Source organism: Thalassophryne amazonica, chromosome 22 (genome assembly GCF_902500255.1).
Source record: "Thalassophryne amazonica chromosome 22, fThaAma1.1, whole genome shotgun sequence".
Lineage (NCBI taxonomy): Eukaryota > Metazoa > Chordata > Actinopteri > Batrachoidiformes > Batrachoididae > Thalassophryne > Thalassophryne amazonica.
The window spans coordinates 26,468,692-26,494,612 of NC_047124.1; the positions used below are offsets into that span (position 1 = coordinate 26,468,692).

The following is a 25,921-nucleotide window of genomic DNA, read 5'->3' on the forward strand; positions in this document are numbered from 1 at the left end:
CGCCTGCACGGAGCAGGAGCGCAGAAAAGTCATTAGTGATTTTGCGTGATCAGCACAACAGGCAGCTGTCTCCATTACTGCTGCGAGATGTGACGCCAAACTCCTCCCCCTGCACTCACTGTGTTGAAGATCACCTGTTCTGTCTCTCATAGGGCAACTAAACAAAAGGTGCTTGGTCTGAAATGGAATATGCAACTGTTTCTTTATGCACATTCACTGAAATTATGTTAGATGTCAAAGGTAAAACCAAACTGTTATAGCGTGGATGATCCCAAAGTAATATATCATGTTCCTCTCATCAGTATGCAAATCTATGCACAAAACTCTCCAAAGACTTAATCAGCTCAACTTTCTAAGAGTTGCCAATGTAGTTATTATCATGTTTTGAACATTTAATGGTTTTATGTTAATATGTACGAGGGCTGTCAATAAAGTAACGGTCCTTTTTATTTTTTTCAAAAACTATATGGATTTCATTCATATGTTTTTACGTCAGACATGCTTGAACCCTCGTGCGCATGCGTGAGTTTTTCCACGCCTGTCGGTGACGTCATTCGCCTGTGAGCACTCCTTGTGGGAGGAGTCGTCCAGCCCCTCGTCGGAATTCCTTTGTCTGAGAAGTTGCTGAGAGACTGGCGCTTTGTTTGATCAAAATTTTTTCTAAACCTGTGAGACACATCGAAGTGGACACGGTTCGAAAAATTAAGCTGGTTTTCAGTGAAAATTTTAATGGCTGATGAGAGATTTTGAGGTGATTCTGTCGCTTTAAGGACTTCCCACGGTGCGAGACGTCGCGCAGCGCTCTCAGGCGCCGTCGTCAGCCTGTTTCAAGCTGAAAACCTCCACATTTCAGGCTCTATTGATCCAGGACGTTGTGAGAGAACAGAGAAGTTTCAGAAGAAGTCGGTTTCAGCATTTTATCCGGATATTCCACTGTTAAAGGAGATTTTTTTAATGAAAGACGTGCGGACGGGTCCGCGCGTCGCTCCGCCACAGGAAAAACACTTCTGTTGGAAGCCTTAAGGACAAGTTGGAACATGTCCAGCTGTTAAACAATTTCTCATATACTCACTCCACTGAAAGCCATCAAAAGCCGCCTGGATTTTACAAATGGTTATCAACACGGAGGTGTTTTTCCTGTGCCGCCGCACCGCGTCGGCTGCGTCCCGACGCGCGGACCCGTCCGCACGTCTTTCATTAAAAAAAATCTCCTTTAACAGTGGAATATCCGGATAAAATGCTGAAACCGACTTCTTCTGAAACTTCTCTGTTCTCTCACGATGTCCTGGATCAATAGAGCCTGAAATGTGGAGGTTTTCAGCTTGAACAGGCTGACGACGGCGGCTGAGAGCGCTGAGCGACGTCTCGCACCGTGAAAAGTCCTTAAAGCGACAGAATCACCTCAAAATCTCTCATCAGCCGTTAAAATTTTCACTGAAAACCAGCTTAATTTTTCGAACCGTGTCCACTTCGATGTGTCTCACAGGTTTAGAAAAAATTTTGATCAAACAAAGCGCCAGTCTCTCAGCAACTTCTCAGACAAAAGAATTCCGACGAGGGGCTGGACGACTCCTCCCACAAGGAGTGCTCACAGGCGAATGACGTCACCGACAGGCGTGGAAAAACTCACGCATGCGCACGAGGGTTCAAGCATGTCTGACGTAAAAACATATGAATGAAATCCATATAGTTTTTGAAAAAAATAAAAAGGACCGTTACTTTATTGACAGACCTCGTATATGTCGCAGACATGAACGAGTGAAGCTCTTCAACATCACACCATGTCATTTAGGTCCTTCAGACTTTTTTTCAGTAAATTCTTCTGGAGAGCATTAGCATGGCTAAAAACCTTCAGCTTCTGGGGGATCCTCACCATCATTTAGGTCCTTCACACCTTATTATGGGGAGTATTAGCATGGGTAAAACTTCATGCATGCATGCATGCATGTGCTGTCAAGGTGTGCAAAAAAGTCAATGGTGACATCTAGTGGACAGTCACAGTGGGGATTCGTTGTACAATATGATTTAGTTTTAATACGCTCAAAAATGGTGTATCAAACAACATGCTTCATGAAGCAATTCAGTGATTTGAAACTAAACATGATGCAAGTACTTCAGGAAGTTACTCACTGTGTTTAAATACTCAAAAAGCAAAAATATGGACTTGCTATTTTGTCAGTATTGGGGATCCATTGTGCAAAATGGGTCACCATTATGAAACATCTAGTGGATAGTCACAATGGGGATTCGTTGTGCAAAATGATTCAGTCTTGATACGCTCAGAGATCCTGTATGAAACAGTGTTTTGAAAATGGGTCACCATTACAACACTCACACACTCACACTCACCCACACAGGACGCAATTCAGTGTTTTGAAACTTATGTGATGCAACTACTTCAGGAGGTTACTCAATATGTTTAAATATTGAAAAGGCGCTGTTATACAATAGTGGGGATTTATTGTGCAAAACAGGTCACCATTACAATACACAAAACAAAACAAAACCTGCATGAAACAGAAATGCTTCTGAAGAAGAGGATTCACTATTTTGAATGAACTGCTTCAGAAAGTTACTTCATGTCTTTAAACACTTAAAAAACAAACAAACAAAAAACCTGCATGAAACAGAAATGCTTCGAGGAAAAGGCTTCACTATTTTGAATTAATTGCTTCAGAAAGTTGAGTCATATCTTTAAACACTTAAAAAAAACAAACACAAAACCTGCATGAAACAGAAATGTTTCTGAAGAAGAGGATTCACTATTTTGAATTAACTGCTTCAGAAAGTTGCTCCATATCTTTAAACACTTAAAAAAAACAAACAAAAACCTGCATGAAACAGAAATGTTTCTGAAGAAGAGGATTCACTATTTTGAATGAATTGCTTCAGAAAGTTGCTCCATATCTTTAAACACTTAAAAAAACAAACAAATAAAAACCTGCATGAAACAGAAATGTTTCTGAAGAAGAGGATTCACTATTTTGAATTAACTGCTTCAGAAAGTTACTTCATGTCTTTAAACACTTAAAAAACAAACAAACAAAAAACCTGCATGAAACAGAAATGCTTCAAGGAAGAGGATTCACTATTTTGAATTAATTGCTTCAGAAAGTTGCTTCATACCTTTAAACACTTAAAAAACAAACAAACAAACAAACAAAAAACCTGCATGAAACAGAAATGCTTCGAGGAAAAGGATCCACTATTTTGAATTAATTGCTTCAGAAAGTTGAGTCATATCTTTAAACACTTAAAAAAACAAATAAACACAAAACCTGCATGAAACAGAAATGTTTCTGAAGAAGAGGATTCACTATTTTGAATGAATTGCTTCAGAAAGTTGCTTCATATCTTTAAACACTTCAAAAAACAAACAAACAAAAAACCTGCATGAAACAGAAATGTTTCTGAAGAAGAGGATTCACTATTTTGAATTAACTGCTTCAGAAAGTTACTTCATGTCTTTAAACACTTAAAAAACAAACAAACAAACAAACAAAAAACCTGCATGAAACAGAAATGTTTCTGAAGAAGAGGATTCACTATTTTGAATTAACTGCTTCAGAAAGTTACTTCATGTCTTTAAACACTTAAAAAACAAACAAACAAACAAAAAACCTGCATGAAACAGAAATGCTTCAAGGAAGAGGATTCACTATTTTGAATTAATTGCTTCAGAAAGTTGCTTCATACCTTTAAACACTTAAAAAACAAACAAACAAACAAAAAACCTGCATGAAACAGAAATGCTTCGAGGAAAAGGATTCACTATTTTGAATTAATTGCTTCAGAAAGTTGAGTCATATCTTTAAACACTTAAAAAAAACAAATAAACACAAAACCTGCATGAAACAGAAATGTTTCTGAAGAAGAGGATTCACTATTTTGAATGAATTGCTTCAGAAAGTTGCTTCATATCTTTAAACACTTAAAAAAACAAACAAAAACCTGCATGAAACAGAAATGTTTCTGAAGAAGAGGATTCACTATTTTGAATTAACTGCTTCAGAAAGTTGTTTCATATCTTTAAACACTTAAAAAACAAACAAACAAAAAACCTGCATGAAACAGAAATGCTTCCGAAGAAGAGGATTCACTATTTTGAATTAATTGCTTCAGAAAGTTGCTTCATATCTTTAAACACTTAAAAAACAAACAAACAAACAAACAAAAAACCTGCATGAAACAGAAATGCTTCCAAAGAAGAGGATTCACTATTTTGAATTAATTGCTTCAAAAAGTTGCTTCATGTCTTTAAACACTTAAAAAACAAACAAACAAACAAAAAACTGTTGTGTGGGCCGCTGAAGAGGAGGTACTGCTGGCCCACCACCACCAGATGGCACCCTGCTTGAAGTGCGGGCTTCAAGCATGAGAGGGCGTCATAGCAACCAGGAGTGACAGCTGTCACTCGTTATCAGCACCAGCTGTCACTCATCCACATCACATCACCACCACCATAAAGGCCGGACTGCAACTCCACCTCCCCGCTGAGAAATCAGCTATCAGAAGAGTTAATTTCTCTGCTGAACGTGAAACTGCATTATAGTCTGGACTCTTTTTGCAGCCGTATTCCTGTGGTATTCCTTATCCGTTGGATTGGCGTTAGGTGTGATCATCGACGGCTTTGCTCCACACTCCATCCAGATAAGTGGTTAGACAGGAGCTGCACGAGTGTGTGATTGGAGGTGGAGGTGCTCCCTCCCAAAAGAATACAGACTGTGGGATTACTGAGTGTGCGAACTCACACTCATCAATAGTTTTTCTGTTCTTTTCCAGCAGTACCAGGTCTGACAGCTGGAGACGGTGACCACCTGGGGACCCAGGACTTGGCGGCTCCGGTGTTCTTCAGATCCGTTGGCGGTGAAGGCCATGTGGGATCCGGCTCGGCTCAGGACGGATGTCTCCTATCCTCAAGCCTGCCCACACGTCACTCAAATCTCTAATTCGGTGGTACCTAAACTGTGATTGTCTGTATTTCGTTGTGCACTACAACATTAAATTGTTACTGTTTGGCTTATCCATTGCCCGTTCATTTAACGCCCCCTGTTGTGGGTCCGTGTTCCTACACCTTCACAACAAAAACACCTGCATGAAACAGAAATGCTTCGAGGAAGAGGGTTCACTATTTTGAATTAACTGCTTCAGAAAGTGCCTCTGGATTGGCAGACCAGGGTGGTGGTCCCTCTGTTTATGAAGGGGGACCGGAGGGTGTGTTCCAACTATAGGGGGATCACACTCCTCAGCCTCCCCGGTAAGGTCTATTCCAGAGTACTGGAGAGGAGTATTTGACCGATGGTCGAACCTCGGATTCAGGAGGAGCGGTGTGGTTTTTGTCGTGGTCGCGGCACACTGGACCAGCTCGACACGCTCCATCGGGTGCTCGAGGGTTCATGGGAGTTCGCCCAACCAGTCCACATGTGTTTTGTGGATCTGGAGAAGGTGTTCAACTGTGTCCCTCGGGGCACCCTGTGGGGAGTGCTCCGGGAGTACGGGGTCCGGGGTCCTTTGCTAAGGGCTATCCGGTCCCTGTACGACCGCAGCAGGAGCTTGGTTTGCATTGCCGGTAGTAAGTCAAACTTGTTTCCTGTGCACGTTGGCCTCCGCCAGGGCTGCCCTTTGTCACCGGTTCTGTTCATTATTTTTATGGACAGAATTTCTAGGTGCAGCCAGGGTGTAGAGGGGGTCTGGTTTGGGAACCACAGAATCTCGTCTCTGCTGTTTGCGGACGATGTGGTTCTGTTGGCTTCGTCAAATCAGGACCTTCAGCGTGCTTTGGGGCGGTTTGCAGCCGAGTGTGAAGCGTCCGGGATGAAAATCAGCACCTCCACATCCGAGGCCATGGTTCTCGACCGGAAAAAGGTGCTTTGCCCTCTTCAGATCGGTGGAGTGTCCTTGCCTCAAGTGGAGGAGTTTAAGTATCTCGGGGTCTTGTTCACGAGTGAGGGACGGATGGAGCATGAGATCGATAGACGGATCGGTGCAGCATCTGCAGTGATACGGTTGCTGTATCGGACCGTCGTGGTAAAGAGAGAGCTGAGTAGGGGGGCAAAGCTCTCGATTTACCGTTCAATCTACATTCCGATCCTCACCTATGGTCATGAGATTTGGCTCATGACCGAAAGAACGAGATCGCAAGTACAAGCGGCCGAGATGAGTTTCCTCTGCAGGGTGGCTGGGCGCTCCCTTAGAGATAGGGTGAGGAGCTCGGTCACTCGGGAGGAGCTCGGAGCCGAGCCGCTGCTCCTCCACGTCGAAAGGAGTCAGTTGAGGTGGCTCGGGCATCTTTTCCGGATGCCCCCTGGACGCCTCGCTGGAGAGGTGTTCCGGGCACGTCCCATTGGGAGGAGGCCCCGGGGAAGACCCAGGACACGCTGGAAGGATTACATCTCTCGGCTGGCTTGGGAACACCTTGGGGTTCCCCCGAAGGAGCTGGGGGAGGTGTGTGTGGATCGGGAGGTCTGGGCGGCTTTGCTTGAGTTGCTGCCCCCGCGACCCGATTCCGGATAAAGCGGAAGAAAATGGATGGATGGATGCTTCAGAAAGTTACTTCATGTCTTTAAACCCTTAAAAACAAACAAACAACAACAACAAAAAAAAAACCCCTGCATGAAACAGAAATGCTTCGAGGAAGAGGATTCACTATTTTGAATTAACTGCTTCAGAAAGTTACTTCATGTCTTTAAACACTTAAAAAACAAACAAACAAAAAAACCCTGCATGAAACAGAAATGCTTCAGAGGAAGAGGATTCACTATTTTGAATTAATTGCTTCAGAAAGTTGCTCTAAACACTTAAAAAAAACAGCTTACTGCTTTGTTAGTATATTAAAAAACACTGATGGCAACATTTGGACAGTGGAGATTCGTTGCACAAAAATATTTGTCTTTTTGATACACTTATAAAATGCAAATGAAACAAAAATGGTTGAGAAAGTGATTCACTTCAAATGAAACAATTGCTTCATAAAGTGAGTCGCTGATTTGAAATGCTTGACAAACCAAATGATACATTTTCTTCATTGTAGTTTTTTTTTTTTTTTTTTACGTTGTTGGTGATTTGCGTTTTTTTGTTTTGTTTTTTTAAAGCTCCGTCATGCCCTCGTGTCGTCGTGCTGCTCAGCGGCAGACCGGCTGTCCGGTAACGGGACGGTACGCTCGGCCACATCCACCACCACACGATTTACGGGCGTGCATGTGTGCACGCTGCAAGATGACGCAGGCGCGGATCTGCGCAGAAGGATCACACGCGTAAACGTGCATCGGATGTTTTTTTTTTTTTTTTTTTTTCCTTTTGGACAGAAGCTGCTGCACAGCACGAGGGACTCGGACATGCGGGGAACGCGCACAGATCTGCGGCTGAAACGAGGTAAAAGCCGCAATCAGCGACGTCTCTCTGCGTCAGTGTCTGGAAGCACAGTTGCGTAATTGTGTGATTCTACGTCAGATCTTACTTGTTTCCCTTTATTGCGTCTTAATGAGTGTGTGTTTGTGATGGCTTTTTGTCCTTCTCAGTCACAGAACTTCAATCAGCCACAAGGACAAAACAATCTGGGACAATTTCAAAAATCTTTTTTTTTCTTTTACTTTGAAGGTTTGGAAAAAGTATAAATGTTTCTTTTTCAGCAGGCTCATCAACATACCAACTGCATTTCCACAAGCTGAAGATAATAGAGGTGAACGATGGGAATTTTGGTATTGATCCGATACCAAGTAAATACAGGCCCAGTATCGCCGATATCGATACAGATACCGATACTGATACCTTTTTTTTTCATATTTAAGCTTCATAGATCCAAAGGATCCAAAAGACCTAGGATAGAATTTTCCCAAACATTGTACGTGACAACAAAATACTTTATTATCACAATCAACATTTTTGTTTAAAAACATATCACTCAACACAACTTAAAACAAAATCTCCTGAGGTAGAGGGCTGACAAACCACAATACAACAAAATTAACACACCACAACAAATACTGTAAACAGTTTCAAACATTCTGTTTTTCAAGTCGAACAATACAATAAAATAATACAAAAAATAAGGAATTTCTTTCATTCAATGCACTTCTCTACGTTGTTTCTTAAATAAAGAGTGTAAAAAATAGAACTTAAAGCAAATTAAAACAATATTCTGAGGTTAGAGAGCTGACAAACCACAATAGAGAAAATTAACACACCACAACAAATATTGTAAACAGTTTAAAACTTGTTCTTTTTTTTTAAGTCGAACAATACAAGAAAATAATACAAAGAATAAGGAATTTTCTCCCTTCAGTGCACTTCTGGCTTTAAACTAAATAAAAACATTAAGTGAAAATGAAATAAAGAAAGTAAAAATAAATAAAGAAAGAGTGCTACTCTTACAGAGTAGACTTTGATGAATCTGTGTGCGCAGCAGTCAGTGCGTGCGGGAGAGAAAAAAGCTCGAGTATTGATCTTTTTACACGAGGATCGTTCAATATCAATACCAGCATTGGTATCGATATTATCGATATTAGGATCAATCCGCCTACCTCTAGTAGATAAATAAACTACATGGGCACTCAGAGCTCATACCTCCGACAGCTAGAGGGCGATAACAGTTTGTTGAAGTGGCTGTATAGAATTGCGATTCGTGTTTTGCGTAAGGTACAAATTACTTTTTTTTTATCTTTTTCATGTAAGTACTTACACTGAGACTTTTAACCAAGATTGATGTCAAAAAACATCACAATATCGTGGACATTTTGAGACATTTTAGATTTATACTGATTACAGATCGCTCTTGCGCACGTGTAGCTAGGAGGGTGGTTTTCACGTCACACACCAATGCCACATAAAATGCTTTTAAACATCTGAACCACAGCAGTCAACTCCACTACACATCACTGTTGCTTTGAAATGTTTGAAACACTAAATGGAACACTAATTGCTTCAGAGAATGTCACCATTACAAAAAGTTAAAGAATTTATTCAAAGAACTTTTGAAATGCTAACCAAAGCAAACAATAGCTTTTGAAAATAGTTTAAAATGCTTTAAAGATTTGCTTTAGAAGATGTCAGTCTTGAAGTATTTGAATTATTGAATGAAACAGTATTGCTGTTTATATATTTTCTCAGGCATTTTATGTATATATTGCTGTTATATTTCCAGTATACCAAAATATCACATGAAGTATTTGTTTCAGAAAATAGTTTTAAAACCTTTGAAACACTAAGCTTTTAAAATAGTTCAATGATTTCAAATGTTTACATTAAAAAGGACACCATTTTGAAGTGTTTAAAACTGCCAATAAAATAACTGCTTCAAAGAATGAGTCACTGCTCCAAAATGCTATAAGCTAAATTAATCAAATACTTGACTGAATGAGTCAATAACCAAAAATGCTAAAACAACATATATTGATAAAACGTTTTTAAACATTTGAAAACATTTAAAGAAAAACAATGGTTCCTAAAAGGGGTTCAGTGTTTGAAAAAGCTTGAAACATTCGCTTTAGAAAATGTCAGTTTTGAAGTGTTTGAAACGCTAAATGAAACAGTTGCTTCAGAGAATGACTCACTGTTCCAATATATGCCCCCCCCCCCAAAAAAATCAAATTTGCTTCAAGTAATAGTTTTAAAACATTTGAAATATTAAGTTATTAAAAATATTTCAGTGAGTTGAAATGTTTGCTTGACAAAAGGACGCTGTTTTGAAGTGTTTAAAACTGCCAATTAAACAATTGCTTCAAAGAATGAGACTGCTCCAAAGTGCAAAAAGCTAAATTAATCACACATTTCAGAAAATAAGTCAACAATCCAAAATGCGTAAAAATCCCAGCTTAATAAAAAGTTTTAATGCAATTGACAACATTTCAAGCAAAACAATGTTTTCTAAAAAGGGTTCAATGCTTCAAAATGGTTGAAACACTCAGAAAATGACACAGTTTTGAAGTGTTTGAAACTTTTAATTAAATAATGGCTTCTAAAGGAATCCATGGCTTCAGCAAACGGATCACCATTCCAAAATAATATTTGAACCTTTCAACAAAACAGCTTCTCAAAATGAACCAGCATTTTAAAATACTTAAAGCAGTTGCTTCAAAAATGACAGTTTTGGAGTGTTTTAAACAATAAATGAGATAAATGCTTCAGAAAATGATGGTGATACACTAAATGTAACAGCTGCTTCACGAAGATCTTGTTTTTGACATGCTTACTTTATTCAATGATTCACTGTGTTCAAAATTCTCACAATAGTAACTTTAAACACTTTGGAAAATGATTCTATTAAAATATTTGAAACACAAAGTGAAACATTGGCATCTCAAAATTCTTGCTTAGAAAAACCTGATGGTGTAAATGAAACAGTTGCTTCAGAAAGGTATTCAACATTTTAAAACATCCGAAACACTACGATGGCGAATCATTACATTGTTCTGCCATTCTGTAGCGAACACAGAAATGTGATTCAAATTGTGTCGGCTGAAACATTTGAAACAGTTTGGTGAACCCTGTATTTTTTGAGTGCACTCCCTCTGTGGTGCTCTACTTTTGTGGTGAGTTAAGCTCCAACTGTTGGAGGGTTAAAGGCTAATCTGCACCAAGATGATTAAGTCGCCATTGGAGACAGCAAAGTGTCGCTCTGTGGACGACAACCTCTATAATAGTGATTAACTTAACGTGCACATGTTTTGTGCCCGTCACAACAATTAAATTTTCATTTTGTCAAACTGGTGGCTCAGTGTTCACAATTATTTAAAATTAAAATACATATTAAATGACCCACACACCACATATTAAGGGTTCCCCCTTACTGCTTTCTCTGCAGCTTTTTACAGCTTTTGCTAAATGTTCAGCTTCGCTCTCTAAAGGTGACAGAGATGATGTGGAGTTCATCTCCAACTTGAAACTGCAACTGCACACTGAACGCAGTCAGCATCGCTGGTAACCATTAACTGTGGTCTTGACTAAAATGCATGTCTGTTGTCCTTTTCAGCTCACCACTGGGGGCGGTGCTGCATACAGTACCGAAAAGTTATGCATGAAGAGAGCTCTTATTGAACTTCTGTTGTGCTTGCATTAATGGTAAATGTCCATCAGGTGGAGATATTGCTCCATTTCAAGATCCTTGAGTACAGGTTGCTGAGGAACACGATGACCAATCTGTTGCCTATATTTGTAGATAATTTCCTGCAGGCATTTACATTGAGAGTGGTTTCCCGCTGCAATTATGACAGTTGATAATAAAATGTTACACTGGTCTACTGTGACATCATCTCAAATGGCCAGTCTTAGATGATGTCACAGTTGCTATTGTTACAATTATGCCGAATGGCTAAAATATAACTAGGCAAAAAAAAATTGTTCATGTTATCCAGTACTAGAAAAGCACTGCACTGGTCCGCCCTATAAATCATTGGAAATGTGGCAGGATCTTGGGGGATGGGAAATTTTCAAACCTGAAAAGTGCAGTGTAGAAGAAAACCAGAAGCAATGCATATTAGCGAACTTCAGTGTACTGAAAATGTTCTTAAATACAAGCATTTGTCATAAATATTAAGCTCCTTAATGGTCTGCATTGTTTTGTTGCACGTCAAGCTCATAGTGTAACAGTTACGAGTTGTCAGAGGCGCATCGCCTTCTATGCCATTTCATTACTAGCTAGGTTTCCATTACTGATTTGCACAAAAGTTAAGCAATATTTTCAGAATGTTGACCAAAAAAACAAGACTCCACTGAGGTGATAGAAGGCCACTAGTGGGCTTTGTCCTTTCGCAGTAGCTGTCATTCTAGCTAGGCTTTGCAAGAACCAGTAATTCCAAATCTAACAGCGACAGATTGGTAAGTCCCACTAAATATTACCCTTTCGTTATTGTTGTTTGTTTTGTTAAATCCAATATTGCCATATCATCATCTCTTATAACATTTAATGACCCTCTCCTTGTGTTGTATTTTGAAATGTTATGTGACTCTTCGTTTATATCATGTGACCTATAATTGTGGGAAAAAAATTTCCATTTCAGTTTTGCGAAATATGTTTGCTGTTTTTTTTTTTTTTTTTTAATTGCTTGGAATAACCACCTCATGCAAACGTAAAAACGTTTTATGATATTTGAGGGATTTATTTTTAAATACACGTGTGTCCATTCGCTACATCAAATTGTGCAATTTGGATGGTAATGGAAACCCGCCGGCTGTTTTCGCTGCGTTAGTTGAGCAGCGCAGTTATGAAAATCAGCCTTAACACATCACCACGTATTCAAACACCAGCCACAGTTATCGTTTTGCGTAATACAGTTGATAATTAGTTAAACGCACCATGTTCGGTTTAAATAGCAGTACGTCGCACGTGCAAAAACCCAACTGTGAATAAATATGATGCTTGTCAACATGTACGGTGTCAATAAAACATTAAATAATTGATGTTTGTCGTTTGATCGTCAGAACATTGATACCCAAAAAAGATTTTTCCCATGTGGAAGCCTGCGCGTTGCATGTAGCCTAACATGATGTTAGCTAAACTGTCTAGTTTAAATGGATAACCCGTGCGAGGGGAACTAGCCCTGAGACGTTGCAGCAGCAGGTCGGTTAGTCCTGAGTTAGCAGGAGACCCGTCTGTGTTTTGTGTGGCGGAAACAAAGTGACAGGAACAGACGCGCTGCTTCTTTAACTGTTAGCGATTGTTTGGCTTCTTTTCATGGACTATACCCTCCGATCACTCCAGTGATCTGTGCGAGGCTTGCACAAAGCCAGGGCCTCGTCGCCATGGTGACAGATTGTTTGCATCCAGTCATGCCGCATGCACACGTTGCACATGCACGCACTCGGCCCTTTTGTTTGCGCACCGTTTGTTTCAGCCGACGCTGCTTCCCCCTGCAGAGTTCTGCTGCTCCTTCAAAACATTTTCTCAGGCATTTTTAGGTTTGTGCGTTGCGCGCGCCTCATTTAGGGCATTACTGTGAGTCCATGTATGTGCAGATTTAATTGCATGCATAGTTGTGTTATGTGATTGTTGCTTTTACCCCTCGTGTTGCTCATCTTGGAGCTTCTGTCTCAATTCCTCCTGCAAATAAGACACTCTGATTTTCCACGGCGTCTCCTCCCTAATTCTGTCTTCCTGTGGCATCCTGAGAATGAAACTTAAGGGGAGGCAGCATGAAGTCACAACTAAGTTTAGCCCAACGTTCTATAACCTAGATGCAAACTCACACAGTATTCATGTCTGAAACCAAATACTGCTTCAAACACAGACCCATTTTCAGGCACTAAATGTTGCCTTTTGTACTAAAAAAGTTGTCTATTGATGATGTTTTTGAGCTTTATGGCTTAAAAATTATTTCAAAGTTCAAACAATTTAATTGGTTTTGAAAATTAAGATTTTGTTCAGCTGGCCTGATACAAATGATAATGTACCAACGCATCATGTCGCACTACAATATTATGCTACGCACTGCACACTACGATATTATGCAGGAAAATGTGGGAATCTATATATTAAAAGTGAAGTAGCTTTTGTGTGTGTATATGTGTGCTTTTGCATGGCTTTGATCACGGAGAAACCGGGGAGAGCTGACATTTGCCATTTTGTTTGTTCGTGTATTTTCCGTCAAGGATGAACGCTGTGAAAACAGAAAGTTGATAGGACTAATATTTTTTGAGAAATTAGCAACCAGTAAACAGTGGATGTTGTGCTGCAATGCACCATTGGAGTTCGGGGTTTTGGGGGTTTAAATGTTGTTATTATGGTTCATGCTATGTTATGTTATGCTGCTATAGACTTAGACTGCTGGGGGGTTCCCATGATGCACTGAGTGTTTCTTTCTCTTTTTGCTCTGTATGCACCACTCTGCATTTAATCATTAGTGATTGATCTCTGCTCCCCTCCACAGCATGTCTTTTTCCTGGTTCTCTCCCTCAGCCCCAACCAGTCCCAGCAGGACACTGCCCCTCCCTGAGCCTGGTTCTGCTGGAGGTTTCTTCCTGTTAAAAGGGAGTTTTTCCTTCCCACTGTCGCCAAGTGCTTGCTCAAGTGCTTGACCGTTGGGGTTTTACATAATTATTGTATGGCCTTGCCTTACAATATGAAGCGCCTTGGGGCAACTGTTTGTTGTGATTTGGCGCTATATAAATGAAATTGATTTGATTTGATGTTAGTTTAACAGTGTTATTTGTGTTACTGATTTATTGTAAGTTCAATGTAAGTACATAATGTAATTGTAAATGCGTTAAAATATATGGATGACACAAGAAAGTGAAAACACATTTCCATTGTGGGCCACTTAAAAATCAAATAGAAGTTATAATAAAATAAAATAATAATAATAATAATAATAATAATGTCTATATGATAACAAGAACCTAAATAATTGATAAATATATTAAGACAGTAAATTAACATTAAAAATATTATGTAATTAACAGGAAAAAGGGGTTGAGTTCTTCTAAAAAGTATTGAGGTCTACGCCATTCCAACTCATTATCGAAACTTTGCATAATTTATTACCGCCCTTGAAAAAATGTCAGCTACCTATTTTATAAACACTACCCAATCTAGAGCCCGTGGATCCCCACGAGCAACGCACTAGTTAATAATTAATTCCCCTGAAGGGAAAAATTTCAAATGAACAAATGGCTGTTATCTACTTTCAGTATCGACCACAGCGACACCATAGATCATGTAGGGCTTCCCCCTGACTGGCCTGAGGGATGCTGGGAAGCACATGGCAACAGCCAATCAGAGTAGAGAAAAGCAGGGTAACGTCAGCTAGCTGTTCGCGTGAACAAAATAAATCAAGATGGTGGAAAAAAACCCACTGAGAACAGCTTATTTCTGTACAAATCTAATATGTTTCTCATATATATTGTAAAAGTTAGCAAGAAATAAACACATCTAAATCTAAAAAACACTGTTTTTGAAACCAGGTAACACCTCTGAAGTGATTTTCAAGAAATCTTACGGATGTTAGCATTAGCATGCGCGCCCCGTGTATGCGCATCATGTGAGGTCAAAGGTAATTTCAAAACCTCATGCTTGCACACGCGCAGTCGTGCACATCCTCCTGTTAATGACATTAAAAGGAAAATTAAAATATTTGCCATGGAACTCCCCCCAGGTAAATATGTTCTCTTTGTTCAAATGAGCTGTAATTTTGCAACACGTTTTTAAAACAACAACAACAACAAAAAAAAAACCAACATTATAACGTTTGGATTTGGGTAGAAACTAAATTTTGTCAGTTTTCTGAAATTTGAAAGGCAGTACAGCTTTAAATGTATGTTTTATAGGTAATTAACATTCTAAATCTGAAATAATATATCCACTGTAAAAAAAAACACTATTTAATCTATGTAATAGTTAAAGAAGAGCAAGTAACTTTTGTGTACAGTAGTCAGACACTGGATACACGGGACACCAGTCAATCACATCACTTCACCAAATATTGCGGAAAATTTTGGTCCAGCAGCAGCTGATTGGACTGAGACAATGCAGACGAAGTCTCCTGCCCAAAGACACAGACAGATGGTGTGACCGGGAATCAGACCCATGTCTGATATATTGGTAGCCTTATTTCACTGAGCTACCTGTTCTAAGTAGCAATTAATTTACCTCCGCCAATGAAATCGCCCATTTGATTGTGAACAGTCTGGAGCCCACAGTTTTTCATAATATTGTTATGAAAGTTTTACTGAAGATTCATGTCCTAATAGGCAGGAAGTGATTCAGTTTTCAAGGTCGTAGATCAAAGGGCAAAGTCAGGAAAAATCTTGGAAAAATCCCTATCTTTAACATTGACAATTTTCAAAAAATCCTAACTCTGTCAAGAAAGATCAACTGTCTTACATATTTGAGAGCATTATGTAGGATGGTATCATTTATCGACTCACAAAGTTTGATCTGGATCTGATCCAGATTACAGATTTTGTGGCCATTTGAATTTAACATTGAAAACCCCATTTAGTGTACATTTTGCATTATATCTTAATCAAACGTGCCCTAATCACTCTCATATTTGAAAGTGAGGTGCAAATTGGCACTCACTATCACCTGACAAAGTTTGATCTGGATCTGATCCAGATTGTGGATTTTGTGAACATTTGAATTTAATATTAAAAGTCCATTTGGTGTACAATTTGCATTATATCTTAATCAAAAGTACCTCAATTACTCTCATTTGTGACAATGAGGTGCAGACTGGCACTGTCAATGAGTACACTAAATTTGATCCATATCTGATCCGTATTGCAAATTTTGCGGATATTTGATTCTTTTAACGTTGAAAAGCCCCTTTGATCTATAGTTTATATTTTAGCTTATGAAAATCAACTTCTAACAGGACCTTGAGATTTTTTTCCAAGGTAAAAATTTATGGAACTGGAAACTAATGTTGGTGGAGGTTTGCGCTCCAGTTAAATGTGTGGATTAACGCTCTCTCCCTGCCAGACCACATTCAGTGCGTACTTGGCTCCACCATCTCCTTTTGCCTGACCCGCTGGTGTTAAATTCATACAAAATCCTTTCTGCTGGCTGTTGTGGATTTGTGATCATGTTGTTTGCAGTGTTGCCACAGTTACTTTGAAAAAGTAATCCAATTACTGATTACTCCTTGAAAAAGTAACTTAGTAACTTTACTGATTACTCAATTGTAAAAGTAACTAAGTTAGATTACTAGTTACTTTTTTAGTTACTTTTCCCAGCTGCCGACAACAACCCTCTGCCACCTCAACAAGACAGTGATACCTGTTTTGCCAAAACGCACTTTATAGTCACCCTTTCTTGACTTCAATGAAAATAAATACTTGTTTTATAAAAAGTAAAATAAACACCTCTCTCTTGACCTCATATTTAACTGTTGACAGCACTGTAACAGTAAAACTTGCAATTTCGAACCTACATTGTTTAGAAATGTAACTATTAAATTCTAACATTTTTCTAACATTTAAATTCTCTCTAAACATTTTACTTGTCGAAATTATTATTATTTTAAGCAATATTAGTAGTTGTAGTAAAAAACGGCTTCAAAACTGGACCTTTAATCTAGGGGTGTTGTGGGGGGGCACATCCCTGCCCCACGCCCCCATTCCATCTGGATTCGCCCCTGCTTTGGCGTTTGAGCACAAAGAATGGATAACATTTATTTATGCAGAAAACAGGACCAGATTTACAGGTAAGAAAGTTTTATTGTGTTTTCACATCATGTGGTCCTCAGAAAGAGAGTTTAGGTGCATTTGAGAGGAAAACAGTGTTAGTTGTTGACGCGTCGCGGAGGATCAGCTGTTTTTAACGTGCAGATACGGAGCGGCTCAGCTCAGAATTCTAAATAAAGGAGGAAAAAAAGTATAAAAATGTCTTTGTAAAGCTCAGTGCAGGTGTGCTGATCACCGCGCCTTAAGAGGTGAGGACGAGTCGTAGCAGCTGCAAAAAACCGCGGATGAAAAGCTCACAGCTCACTTAAAGTGTGCAGTTCAGTCGAACCCCGACCTCCTGCCCACAGACCAAGTTTAATGCTGCTATCGACCCACAATGCAAAAATAATAGTAACGCACAGTGACATGGAGAAGTAACTTTAATCTGATTACTGATTTGGAAAGATTAACGCGTTAGATTACTCGTTACTAAAAAAAAGTGGTCAGATTAGAGTAACGCGTTACCGGCATCACTGGTTGTTTGAGTTTTGAAAATAACAACCATTAAATAATAATTCAAAAAAGGTTTATTTCTTTAAGGTTTATTTCAAAGTGTCTTGTGATTTGGTGCTATTTAAGTAAAAGGGAAAAAAAAGAAAAGAAAATTCTTTGTTTTAACAACATTTCTGTGCAGAAACGGTCTCTCTGACTGATGAACACAGATGCAACTACTCCACTATCAAGCCAGCATCAACTAACCATCCAGCAGGGGGCACACACATCTATGGGATATCGCATAGGGCAAAAACAAAGCTTTTTATTTTGTTTTTATTGATTTGGTGCATTAAAGTTCACCAGATTTGTGTTTGTCCTATTTGTGGCTGTAATTTGTGGAGTTATATGTATTGTTTTTGAGTTATGTTAAAAAACAACAACAACAAAAAATAGCATTTTGTCCAAGAATAAATTTAAAATAGGTTCAAACAAAGGGGTTTTCTTTGGTTTTTGGGGGAAGGGGTTGATTCTTGGCTTGCACTACCCAAGGCCAAAAATGGCCATTGGGTATTGCGAAGACTTTGCGTCCATCTGTACGTCTTGTCTCAGCATAACTCCATTCCTATTACTGCCAGGGTCTTCAAATTCACAGGGAGTATTCCTCGGGCACAGACCCTAGACGAGTTCAAAAATGGCTTACCTTGACCTATTTTAAGTGGTAAAAAGGTCACATTCTTTTGACACACTGTCACTGATTACATGCTCATATGGCTGAGGATGCTTTAGCACTGCGTTCTATATTTTCGTATTTTTAATTGATTTTTATGGCAAGGCTGCTTTACAGATCATCAACCGTGCCCACGATGAAGGCGTTCTGCCTGTATGCCCTCAGAGTGCTGCTGTAGTTAATGAGGAAATTCCTCCATTCTTTGAAGGTAACGCACACGATTATCTGATATTGAGGATTGTATGCAAAGATGGGAAAAATGGTTTATGAACGCAATAATATGTGAAGGATTCAGATTGTTTGGGAGAATGTGGAGCATTAAATCAGCCTGTTGTTGTGCCTATGACTCATGGGTATAAAGACGAAATCCAGCGACTGCGCCGCCTTCTACCTTCCCCACAGGTGCAGGCGTTAGTTACTGTTCCGGTGATAAATGTGGAAGCGTATATAGTCACAATGAAGCCCAAGTTGCTCAAAATAGAAATGCACGTCACAGCGTACGAGGCCTGACATGATTTATTTATTCGCTCTGCCAGTCGGGGCTTCAAAGTAATTTGTAATTTAGATCAAAGACACAGCTGTTACTAGCGGAGAGCAGAAACGGGATAATGAAAATTCCCCAACAATCAGACCAATGACTCTGGCAGGAGGAAGAAATGTGGCTGAGGGTCTGTAATTTTAAACACTGCGAGTTATTAGGACACCGAGGAAAATCGAAGCTCATTTCCACGAGGAAGCAGGTTCGGTCACAAAGGCTGCTGTTCTTTGAGGAAAATGGGTCTGAGGCCCGTGAGGCGTTCAAGGGCCTCACGTACGTTCCAGCTTCCATACTCCGCGGTCTGCAGCTCATAGCTGGTTTAGATTCTCAGCACACACACACGCCCCCCCCCAGCGTGCACCTCTTTGGATAATTTATACCGACATCTGATGAATAAATGGCTCCAAAAATCTTATTTCTGATAGCGAAGCATTCCACAGAGAAACTGTTTGGATGTCTTGGTTGTCTGGTTAAATTTTGGTGATTATTTCACCGCAGCCTCTCAGTCACAAATGTCATAAAATTTTTAAAAAATACAAAAATAATGAGACTTCTGTGTCTAAAAAAAAAAATCTAGAGTGCCGCGCTCACAGAGCTACAGTACAGTACAGTAGTTTCCAATTCCACAAATTTTTACCTTGGAAAAAAAATTTCAAGGTCAAAGTCCTGTTTTGAAGTGGCTTTTCATAGATATAACACAAGGTATAGATCAAAAGGGCTTTTCAATGTTAAAATCAAATATCAGCTAAATCCACAATACGGAACACATGTAGATCAAACTTAGTCTATTTACTAAGTGTGTCAGTTTGCACCTCATTGTCACAAATGAGAGTGATTGAGGCACTTTTCACTGAGATATAATGCAAAATGTACACCAAATGGGCTTTTCAATATTAAATTCAAATATCCACAAAATCCACAATCTGGATTAGATCCGGATCAAACTTTGTCAGGCGATACTGAGTGCCAGTCTGCACCTCACTTTCAAATATGAGCGTGATTGGTGCACATTTGGTTAAGATACAATGCAAAATATACATTAAATGGGGTTTTCAAGATTAAATGGCCACAAAATCTGTATTCTAGATCAGATCTGGATCAAACTCTGTCAGTCATTAAAGGATACCATCCTACATAACACTTTCAGATATTTAAGAAATTTGATATTTTTTGACAGAGTTATGAATTTTTGAAAATGTGTTCAATATTAAAAATAGGGTTTTTTTTCCCAGTTTTCCAAGATTTTTCCTGGCTTTGACCTTGAAAATTTAACCAGTTCTTGTCTGTCAGGATATGAATCTTCAGTAAAACTTTCATAACAATATATGAAAAAGTGTGGATTCCAGGCTGTTCACAAACAAACACACAAACGAGCAAAAACATAATCTCCACCAATGATGCCTGTAGTGCCATCAATATGACACCAAGCTAAACTATCGAAGAAGGACCGGGACCACAGAGAGCTTTTTAATGTATTTTTAACCCATGAATTTATTTATTAAAGAAAAACAATTGCCATAAGGGCAACACACTCCCCGCCTGGCCTCTAAGGCCACTGTAATTTCCTAAAACTTGCAAGAACTGTCCGTTGGCAGAAGAATAATGACTTCAGTTACTGGTCGCATAAAAGTCTTTACACTGCCTTGATCATTCACTTTTACCTCAATCTTCCTTACATGACTGTCCTTCCCAGGAAAAGTAGCAGTGACTCTAGCCATGGGTCAGTTGTTGTGTGGTGCCTGCTTGTCCTTAAGCAAAACTAAGTCACCAACTTGCAGATTCCTTTGGGAAACTGTCCATTTTTGTCTTTTTTGAAGTGAAGGTAGGTACTCTCGCCTCCAGCGTGTCCAAAACTGGTTTGCAAGAGCTTGAACTTGTCTCCATTGCTTGGTGTAAAGGTCTTTGTCCAGGAAATTCCCAGGAGGGGGAAGAAGGCAAGATTTTTGGGTAAGCAACATTAAGGGAGAGAGAATAAAGGGGTTGTCTGGGTCGGAAGAAACTGGAAGGAGTGGCCTTGCATTTATAATTGCGGTGATTTTGGCCATTAGTGTGCGCAACATGTCGTGAGTGAGTTGTACCTTACTTTGGAGTAGCATAGAGTCCAGTATTCTCCGAGCAACGCCAATCATGCGCTCCCAGGAGCCTCCCATGTGGGAGGCATGAGGTGGGTTGAATTCCCAGCTGCAGCCTTGATCCTTTAGATACTGTTGCAGTGTCCTGTCCATGCCCAACTCCTTAGAAGCTCCGATGAAGTTAGTGCCACGATCCGATAGTAATTTTGTGGCGGGTCCTCTTAGTGAAAAGAAGCGTCTTAGGGCATTGACACAGCTGGACGTGTCCACAGACTCGATCACCTCAGTATGACAAGCTGTCGAACTCATGCAGCTAAACATGATGGCCCAGTGCTTACTTTGTGCGTATCCACCTCTAGTACATCTAGTTGTAACGGTCCAAGGCCCGAAAACATCAAGGCCAACGTAGCTAAAGGGAGGACATGTTTTGAGTCTTTCTGGTGGAAGATCTGCCATGCCTTGTTCTTCCTGTTTTCCACGTAGTTTGCGACAGGTGATGCATTTGTGGATTACTGAGTTCACTAGTCTTTTACTACCTATTATTCACAGTCCTGCTACCCTTATTGCCCCTTCCGTCAGATGACGGCCCTGGTGGTGGACCTGCTCGTGGTACTGGCGAGTGAGCAGGAGTGAGACGTGGCTGTCTTTGGGGAGAACAATTGGGCTCTTTTCAAGTTTCTCCAATTCTGAGTGTTTGAGACGACCTCCAACTGAAATAAGGTCGTTGTTAAGGACTGGGTTGAGTTTTAGCAAGGGGCTCTGTTTTGGAATTGGTTTGCTAGTTTTAAGACTCAACAGCTAGTTTTTTGGAGAATGACGTTCTTAGCTTGAGTCATTTCATCTTGTGTTCGAGGTAAGTTACATTTGTGCCACCCTTTGCATTCACTGTTTGGATTTGAGCCATTAAAAGATTTGGCGATGTGGATGAGGAACGCTACTGCTCTGACTAAGGATTTGAAGGTGGAGAAGCGTTCAAAGCTTTTGCATGTGAGTACTTGGAGGTGAGTGGCACAAGATTTTACCTGTGGTCTGATTTCAGTGTCTTTGTCTGGTTCAATCAACTCAGATGTTTCTTTTTTTGTTTCTGTAGGTGGACGATGAATGAAGGATGGTCCAGTAAACCAAGTCGTTTTTGTTATCTGAGTTGCTGTTAGCGAACGCGAAGCATGATCTGCTGGGTTTTCCTCAGTGTGCACGTAATGCCACTGTTCGGGTTTTGAGGACTGACGAATGCGCTACACTCTGTTGTGAACATATGTGTAGAATCTTTTAGACTCATTGCAGATGTAGCCCAAGACTACCTTACTGTCTGTGTAAAAGCAAACAGCATCAAACTGGATATCCAACTCATCCAGAATTAGATCAGCCATCTCCACAGCCAAGATGGCGGCGCACAGTTCAAGTCTTGGTATAGTGGGTTCTGACTGAGGGGCTAGTCTTGCCTTGCCCATAACAAATCCGATCTCAACTTTGTTGTTTGGAAGAACTGCTCTTAAGTAGGCTACGGCGCCTATTGCTTTAGTCGAAGCGTCTGAAAATATACATAGTTCTTTGCATTTTGCCTGACTCAGAAGAGGTACTTGTGTACGTTCTCGGGACATGCAGATCTTTTAAGTCTTTAAGGGAACTCCTCCAAGTTTCCCATTTGCTTTGCTTGTCCTCCGGAAGTGGAGTGTCCCAATCTGAACCTTCCGAGGTGAGTTCTCGGAGCAAAGCCCTTCCTTGGATTGTGACTGGCGCTAATAGGCCCATTGGATCAAAGACGCTATTAACAGATGACAAGACACCACGGCGAGTGAATGGTTTGTCTGTGGTGGCCACTGAGAAGGTGAAAGTGCCTGTCATAGTTTCCCAAATGAGACCTAGACTTCGCTGTGACTGAGCTTCCTCACCACCAAGGTCTAAGTCTTTAACGATTGCCGCACAATCTTCAGGGCAGAAGGCCTGCATGACTGCGTCAGAGTTGGAAGCGAACTTGTGCAGGCGGAGATTGAACTCAGCAAGTGAGGCTTGAGTCCTTTGGAGCAAATTGATTGCTTCTGCTGGAGTAGGCAAAGAGATGAGGCCATCATCGACGTAAAAGTGCCTCTCCACAAACTTGACTGTGTCAGCCCCATAGTCTTTTGATGATGATTGAATGGCCTTGCGCAGTCCGTAAATGGCAACAGCAGGAGATGGTGAGTTGCCAAACACATGGACTTTCATGCAATAATCAATGACTTCCTTATTAATATCATTGTCCTTGTGCCACAGGAAACGGAGATAGTTTCGATGGTCTTCACGCACCATGAAACAGTGAAACATTTGCTGTATGTCGGCCATGATAGCGATACACTCTTTATGGAAGCGAAGGAGAACCCCAGTGAGACTGTTATTTAGATCGGGGCCGGTGAGGAGTACATTGTTGAGTGAGACACCGGAGTGCTGGGCGCTGGAATCACCCTGATCTTGTTGGGCTTTTGAGGGTGGTAAACCCCGAATGTTGGAAGAAACCAGCACTCTTCTCCTTGCTTTAGTTCAGGTGCTGTTTCTGCGTGACCATTAGAGAAGATACCTTCCATGAACTCCACATACTGTTGCTGCATGTGGGGTTTTCTTTGCATGCTCCTTTTGAGAGAGGAAAACCGGCTCAGTGCTAGCTCTCTGTTGTTTGGCATGGGCTGGCGAGGCTCTTTAAAGGGAAGAGGGGCGACCCAACTGTTGTTGTCATCTCTGTACATGCCGTTGTCCATTATTTCTAGAAAGAGAGTGTCCCCTATAGAGGGAGCTAGCTTATTGTCATTTTCAGTGCGGTTGAAAACTGTTTGTCCCAGAGTTTGTTCAGGTGCTTTGCTGGGCCTAGCTGTGTGTGACATTTGTTTTAGTTGCAGAAAGTTATCACATTTTCCAAAGACTGTAGGGCGGCCATTTTCAAGAACAATTGTCTTAAATGAGCTAACTGTTTCCTTATGGACCACACCTCCCCAATTGCAACCCACCCTAAATCTAGGCGTTGGGCAAAGGGTGCATGATGAGGGCCATTAACTTGTTCCCTTACTTTGTGTGCACGCAAAACGTCTCGCCCTAGCAGCAGGAGTATTTCCGCTTTAGGGTCTAGCTCTGGGATGTGTTTTGCAATGGACTTGAGGTGCAGCTGGTGCAGTACAGCATTTGGAGTTGGGATTTCACTTCGATTATCCAATCCAATCCAATCCACTTTATTTATATAGCACATTTAAACAACAGAAGTTTCCAAAGTGCTGCACATAAAAATGATTATACAACTATACAAAACAATAAACCCACTCAGATACTAATAAATAAATAAACATAAAAACAATAAAACAATAAATAAATAAAACACTAGGCCAAAGACAACAGAGGACCATACAACTCATGCAGAGCTAAAAGCCAGAGAATAAAAGTTGGTCTTCAGACGAGACTTAAAACACTCCATTGTGGGGGCTGTTCGAACGTGGAGAGGCAGAGCGTTCCAGAGTCTGGGCCCAGCCACAGAGAAGGTCCTGTCCCCCCTGGTCTTAAGTCTCGTCCTAGGCACCACAAGCTGGAGCTGGCCCTCAGACCTCAGAGCACGCGCTGGGGAGTAAATTTGGAGGAGGTCTACAATATATTGTGGGGCCAGTCCATTTAAAACTTTAAAAACAAATAATAAAATTTTAAAATCAATTCTAAAATTAACAGGGAGCCAGTGCAAAGACGCAAGAATAGGTGTAATATGTTCATGTTTTTTGCTCCCAGTTAAGAGGCGTGCAGCAGCGTTCTGGACTAACTGCAATCTGTGAAGTGTATTTTCATTAATTCCATAAAAAAGTGAATTGCAGTAGTCCAGGCGTGAAGAAATAAAAGCATGCATGACACGCTCCAAGTCAGAAAAGGATAAAATTGATTTAATTTTGGTTAAAAGACGAAGCTGATAAAAGCTGGATTTAACAATCGCCTTGACCTGCCTGTCCAGTTTAAGATCAGAGTCCATAATGACGCCAAGGTTGGTGGCTGTGGGCTTCATGTGTTGACTGAGAGGGCCGAGGTCTAATCGAACTGTGGAACCAACACTGGGCCCAAACACCATCACCTCGGTTTTGTTCTCATTTAAGCTAAGAAAATTTTGAGCCAACCAAGCCCTGATGTCTTCCAGGCACACAAGCAAGGGTGTCAGGGGGCTGCTAGAGTTCTTCTTAATAGGCAAATAAATTTGAGTATCATCTGCATAAAGATGATAAGATATGCCATGTTTTCTAAACACCTGACCTAACGGGAGAAGGTATAGGGTGAAGAGAATAGGCCCAAGAATAGAACCCTGGGGGACTCCACAGTTCAGAGGAACAGAAGACGAGGTGGACTCCCCCAGCCTGACAGTAAATGAACGGCCTGGAAGGTAAGAATGGAACCAGTCCAAGGCTGTCCCCCTGACACCCACACAGTTCTCAAGAAGAGATAAAAGAGTTGCATGGTCAACTGTGTCGAAGGCAGCAGTCAAGTCTAAAAGCACCAGAATGGCGGAATCACCAGAATCAGTGACTAAAAACAGGTCATTAAAAACCTTTAAAAGTGCAGACTCCGTGCCGTGAAATAATTTATAACCTGACTGAAAACTGTCTAAAATGTTGTTCGTTTCTAAAAACTCTTGTAGTTGTACAAGAACAGCTTTTTCCAAAATCTTTGAAATAAAAGGAAGCTTAGATATGGGCCTATAATTAGAGATAACAGAGTTATCAAGACATGCTTTCTTTAAAAGAGGCTCAACTGCAGCCTGCTTACAAAATGCAGGAACTTTTCCTGACATAAGGCTGCTGTTGACCAAAACAACATCAGGGCCGATAGTTCCCCAGACCTCTTTAAAGAGTTGTGGGGGGATACAGTCTGAGGGACAAAATGAAGGTTTGAGATTTTTAACAATATTTGATAAATCTGAAAATAACACAGGTTCAAACCGGTCTAACACAGCAGAACAGGTGTGAGCCATGATTGAACTGGCCGAAGTGACAGTCATCCCAG

At 40.5% G+C, this 25,921-nt stretch overlaps 1 protein-coding gene across 2 annotated transcripts in view; it reads left to right on the top strand.

Moving 5' to 3' along the window:
- Positions 1 to 7,128: 7,128 nt before the first annotated feature.
- Positions 7,129 to 25,921, top strand: part of rassf8b (Ras association domain family member 8b) — a 59,398-nt gene continuing 40,605 nt past the window's right edge. For both annotated transcript variants that reach the window (XM_034163524.1, XM_034163525.1), the window contains exon 1: positions 7,129 to 7,371. The gene's annotated coding sequence lies outside the window, so the exon portion shown is untranslated. The remainder of the gene's footprint in view (positions 7,372 to 25,921) is intronic.